General features: G+C 42.0%; 1 long non-coding RNA gene across 2 annotated transcripts in view; it reads left to right on the top strand.

Annotated features, from left to right (window-relative positions):
- Positions 1-398: 398 nt before the first annotated feature.
- The window catches only part of LOC129326670 (uncharacterized), a 198,763-nt gene continuing 193,070 nt past the window's right edge, over positions 399-6,091 (top strand). For both annotated transcript variants that reach the window (XR_008596719.1, XR_008596720.1), the window contains exon 1: positions 399-504. This is a non-coding gene — a long non-coding RNA (uncharacterized LOC129326670). The remainder of the gene's footprint in view (positions 505-6,091) is intronic.

Genomic DNA, 6,091 nt, shown 5'->3' with positions numbered 1-6,091 from the left:
TAGGGTGATTTCTCCCTATAACCTCCGGGTGAGTTATAGTTGTGGCTAGGGGTTCTTGCTTTGGCTGGAGGTGCCCTGCTGTTTAACGTGCTCAACAGGCTTCATGGCAGAGTGGGGTTTTGAGCCTTGAGTAGATACTCCATCTGCTATGCCACACTGGCTCTTGTTGTGCCATTGCCCCCTGAGTTGCTTTGAGTGCAAGCTATCAGTGACGTCGCAATAATAAAAGTCTCTGGGCACTCTTGTAACAATTACGCTAGCCTTAAACATTTGGAAGTGGAAACTTTGAACAGATCTGGGTTTTTCTCTTTTGTAGTCTTTCAAGGAAATGTTTTGTCAGTGTGCAGCTCTAAGCATCTTTCTTCCTCATCTTCTAGGGAACTAGAGAGCTTAACATCTCTGCTGCTTCCTGCTTGTACTCTGACAAGAGTTCTTCCTTGTTTTTACAAGTAGAGTTCAGCCTTGCATCCGGTCCCATCCTGTTGATTCCCATGTGGCTACATGGTAAGCTTACATTTGCTGGATGTATTTCTGTAAAGTGAGGTCCTCATAGGCTTTAGCATTCTTGCAATAATAACATTTTGCATTGAAATCAATATACTTCATGCCCATCCAAAATAGTTCAATCATTTCCCAGTTCTCATGGTAGGAAAAGGGTGGGTGTACTGAATTAGCATTGAAGTTGAGCTTCTGCATAAATTTTTATATGAATGAACTAAAATATGTGACAGAATTAAATTCATCAGATCTAATAAAAGAAATAGAGGAAAGCAAAGAAAGCTTGGACCTTAAATCCCATTAACCAGGCCAAAGAAAAAATGTGTTAAAAGGGAGCAGCACTGTATCTTTTTGCATTGTCTGTTGGAATAATCTTTTTCACCCTTTAAGTGGAGTGTTTAAAAATCCTGGTGTTTCTGAAACAAAAAGAATACACAGCCACCGAGCTAGCTGGTTTTTATACCTTCCTTTTCTGAGTATTGTCCTTCAGTACAATACAGAGCCATTTCTTTGTTCTCAGAAGCAAGCAGTTAAATTGTATGTAAATGTATGCAAATTAGATGCTGTCTAATAAAGAGAATCATTAGATGGAAAAAATATTTAGTTTGGCAAAAGAAGAGAAAAAAGGGGAAAAGAAAGCAGGTGTATTTTGGAAGAGATAAATGTACGATTGCTAAAAGTCCTCTTAACTTTGGATGAGGATTTCTAAAAAAGGCTATTTAAATTTCTTGTAGGAGGTTTATTTCTTTGTTCTCTCGTTTTCTCTGTGCATGCATGTAAGTGTATGGAAGATTATACCTACATAGCTGTGATATAAATGTGACGCTTAGGTAAAATTTAGTATAAATCTTCGGAATGCTGCATCCTGTTTTGTGTATGTATGTGTGTCAGCTTCCGCCATGAGCGCTACTATGCTGGGCACTGGCATGCCTGACCTTGATTCTGGGAAGCTGTCAGGGACAGTGCAGGTTCTTGCTCTGTGGAAGGAGTGGGGGGGGGGTATACATCACCCTCACTCCCTCTCAGTCCACTTGCAGGCCTGCTCAACCTGACACTGGCTGCCTCCCCTTTCTGCTCGTTTTTCAAAGCCTATGCCCTCCTCGCCTCCTTTGGGCTTGTTCTTCCTCCTGTTCTTTATCTCTCTCACTACTACTACTTTCAGCTTCTCACTCTCTCCAAACCACCACGTTCCTACACAACTCACCCCGCCCTGTGGGTGGCCTTCCCTTTTATCCCTTCATCTCTTCCCTGCTCCACCTGTCAGCCATGTCCCCCTCCTGCACTCTAGCCGGCCCTGGCCGACTCAGGCAGTTGCACCTGAACTTGCTCTGCTGGCTGATTGGGGCAGGTACACCTGTGCCTCCTCAGCTGGCTGCCAAGCTTTTCCTGCAGATTGCCACAGGCGGCTTCGCCTGGGATTGTTTTGTTCCTGGATTCTCCTGGACCAGGCTACTGCCTTCTAGCTGGCCTGCAGGCTGGGGTGTGGCTCTGTGCTGTTTTGGCTGCCTCTTCTTCCTGTCTGGTAAGGCTGCTGGCTGACAGCCTTTGCTTCCTGCGCCTCCTCCCTCTTATCTACTCCCCTCCTGGGAGTCCTCACTCTCCCTGCCTGGCCCCCTGCCTTCCCACCAGAGAGTGAGGCTAGCTGGCTTCCACCTGCCTCGCCTGACTCTCTGAGGCTTGGGTGCTTCTTTGCCCTCCTGTGGCAGGGATGCCTCCTTCCCCCCTTCTGTTGTTGGTTTGCTCTGATCCTGGGTGCTCGTTGGGGTGGCTGTCCCCCAGCTGCCTCCTGTCCCCTTCTCCTGGTAAGTCCAGGAGCTGAGCCTTAGATCCTGGACAATATGCTTATATACATTAATAATTATCAAATGTATGTGTTTATTATATACATGTTGTACACCCCATATATTAACACAGGTAAATCAGAAATGTTATATTCTTATACATGTAAGTACCACACAAGATTTTGCAACAATTTGGCCCATTATTTCATCTTACTAGGAATGTGAGGCTGGGTTGCTGTTGAAGTGACACAGAGCATAGGGTTGGGCACAGGGTTCCCCATTTGGATCTCCATTTGGTACTGAAATTGGCCTTGCCCCCTGTGTCAAAGTAGCAGCAGCTATGAGGGTGCTTTAGTGTTGAAGAGCAGCCATTAGTTTTCAGCATGCCAGCCAAAGGCCCACAGTTCTAACACTCAGAAATCCTTGCACCTACTAGGAGTTGTTTCAGATTTCCCTTAGCTTTTAGGGAGAGATGAAGTGACGCTCTTCTGCTTTACCCTACGGGTCTTGCACAAGATGCTATGATTACAAGGTAAACTTAAGAGGTATAAGAGAGGAGAAATATCATGTCTAAATAGCCTGCTCCTGGACTATTTTAATGATTAAAAAAATTATTATTGATTTTATGTTTTTGTGATTTTAATGTATTTTTTAATGTTGTTAGCCGCCCTGAGCCCATCTGTGGGGAGGGTGGGGTATAAATCGAATTAAATAAATAAATAAATAAATAAATAAATAAATAGATTTAGCACTTCCCTGACCTGGATAGCCCGGGTGAGCCTGATCTTGTCCAATCCCAGAAGCACGGTCAGCCTTGGTTAGCAATTGGATGGGAGACCTCCAACGAAGACCAGGGTTGCAGAGGCAGGCAGTGACAAACCACCTCTCTTAGTCTCTTGCCCTGAAATTCCGCCACGGGTCTCCATAAGTCAGCTAAGGCTGACTTATGGAGGGCACTGTCCACCACACCACCAGATATAGTACTATGAAACTCTGATCAGCATCAAACTTGCTATTTTATGATCTTTTTTCTTCTGCTGTTCATGGAGGGAACTAAATGGCACTAAATGGCAACCTAGAACTTTTGTCTGTAATACATTACTTAACTATAAAGATGGTTTCTAGAAAAGAAAATACTCAGCGCACTGTTGATTCATGTTGGCTTTATGTTCCTAGAATATTTTAAGTTAACGGTCTTCAAATGTGGGCTAACTTTACATATGTAACCTTTTTTGTTACTTTTTAAAATCTCATCAATATATATAAAGACAAGTGTCCTGACTGAGAGCCAAGCTACAAAAGACGAATTACACGAGGAGGAGCATGTGGAGTTGCAGTGGAAGGCTTTGTCAATTTCCCCTCTCTACAGAGCTAGGGAGATAGCTGCTCAGAAGGTTTGTTAATTTCTTCTTTGCCTCTAGAAGGCTCTGTCAGTTTCATTTCCCCTTCTAAGAGGTGAAGAAATAAACAAACCTGAGCAGAGATCTCCTTGGCTCTGTAGAGAGGGGAAATTGACAAAGCCTTCTGATCTCTTTTAAAACTCAGCTTCCCGGCTAACATTTCAACTCCCTTCATTTGCTCCTCCTTGTGTAATTTGTCTCTTGTAGCTTGGGTCTGACTCATCAACGACAAGCCCAGACCCCTGGACCTAGAAACATGAAGTTTGGGGAGAACATTCCTTTCATGATTTAAACACCCACAAAGAAGGGTTTTTAAGAAATTTGCCCCCTAAGGGGGTAAAAAGAGGTAAAATGTGTTTTCCCAAAGGGTTACAGTATACCTGTATGGCTGGCAGGCTGCTGCTTGCTTGTACCCCTGCCTGCTGCCAGCTTGGCCACTCTTTCCTAATTGGGCCAGCCTTTCAAGGTCATTTGCATATGCAGGCTGATTGGGGCTCACGACATTCCATACCTCAATCCCCTCCCCCGTGACAGAGGTAATTTGCATATGTGGCCTGCTTGGTCCTCACCCCCCCACACACACACATTCTAACAGTATGCAGTTACTATTGGGAATCATTGGATATTTTCTGAGGTAAAATATACCTCCCATTCTTCCCCTAAAAGTTCACTAGGGTTACCAACTCAAAAAAAACAACGACCAAACAAACCAAAAAATGTTACATATATATAACTATTACAATTGGATTTAAAGTAGTTAACTACTGTAGCGAAGCATGGGTATCAAGCTAGTCCTCTCTAAGAATTCTTGACTTCATTTTCCTCTAAGATATTCTAACTCACATGAACACATGGAGGTGCTTTATATTTAATCAAGGTCGTATTGTGTTGTCTACTCGGTCTGGTAGTGGCTCTCTAGGATTCAGGCTGAGATCTTTCATTGCCTACTATCAGATCCTTTTAACTGGAGATGCTGGGGATTGAACCTGGGACTTTCTGCATGCCCCCACCCCCACATACACATACAAAGATTACACACCTGTAATTTGTATGCAATTTAAGAAAACCTTTTGTTGATAACATTCTTGGTGAAAAAAATCTTGTCTTCCTTTCAGGTAAATAGGTATACTTTAGCCTTGCAATCTTATTGCAGAATTACTCAGTTGAAGTCCAGTGCATCAGATTGCACTAATTACTTTAAAACCTCCTCTTCATTAATAACTTCCTCATGAATTACTAAGAATGTGTAAAAATGGATAGAAGAGGGATGCTGTTGGCTGTGTAGTTTGTCTTAATCTCTTTAAAAGTTTATGCAAACTTTGGAATTCTTGGTAATTGTGGGTAATTTTGTACTGGTATAGCTAAATTTCTAAACTCGAAAGGCTTATTCAACTAAAAAATCCACTTTAGTGGTACAACTGAGTTTCATGATACTGACAGACAGTCGTTTCCTCTTGGAATCCCAGAATCCTGAAGGTAAGGATAGTCAGCTTGGCTTTACCTGTAGAGCAGAGCTATGCTGGCCAATGGCCATTATAAATGAGAGTAGGACATGCAACTATTTCATACTTCCTTTTCTTGCATATTGTTGCAATGTATTAAATAGCTCTTTGGTACTTCTGCTAGAAACTCATTCAAGATGTTACAGAGGAAGAAGCAAAAGGGTTCCCCTCCACACACTCGTTTTGGTAATGGAACTGAAAATAAAGCAAAGTCTGCTTTATTTTAAAGTAGGCTGGACTTTCCTATTTTCTCCATTTATTCAGAGTGTGAAACTGGCAACTTGATCATTCACAAGGTTAGTGAAGCTAGAAAATAGCAGGTGCTAAAACGTATGAGATTACTGGTGTATCTATTTGAGTCACTAGTCTGTATTAGTTTGCGTGAAACTATCAGTTTTAGAATTTTCCATTTTTCTGGGTGATCTCCAAATCACTGACAATATTTATAATTAGAGTTTAGATTTTTGAGATGCCTGCCTCCCAAAATAGCTTTAAAGAATAAAATATTGCCCACTAAACTAATCTCAGTACTAGCAAATTGGCTGTCTAACTAGCAGATTTTGATATTACCTAGTTATTGTTGTTGTTTCTCTCATTTCTTTTTAATTATGCAAAGTGCTAATCAGTTTGATTATGCACAGTGCTAATCAGGTTAATTATGCAAAGTGCTAATCAGTTGTTCTCTAAGCACATGGGGAGTGCAGAGGTGCTGATGGTGAATGGTTCTGCTACATGGGGGTAGTCACGGCAGTCGTTTTCTATTAAGAAAGAAGAGCGAGTGAGATGGCACAGAGAAACTTTGCCTCTTAAAATTATAAAACGAGATTAAGGGACAGTGTGGAGAAAGGTGATGTTTTCTGGTTATAACAATGTTTTCCCTCAGATTTTTTGATCATATTGAATTGACTTT

Source organism: Eublepharis macularius, chromosome 3 (assembly GCF_028583425.1).
Source record: "Eublepharis macularius isolate TG4126 chromosome 3, MPM_Emac_v1.0, whole genome shotgun sequence".
Classification (NCBI taxonomy): Eukaryota; Metazoa; Chordata; class Lepidosauria; order Squamata; family Eublepharidae; genus Eublepharis; species Eublepharis macularius.
The sequence above is the reverse complement of the archived record's forward strand: the minus strand, read 5'-3'. Positions and strand labels throughout refer to the sequence as shown.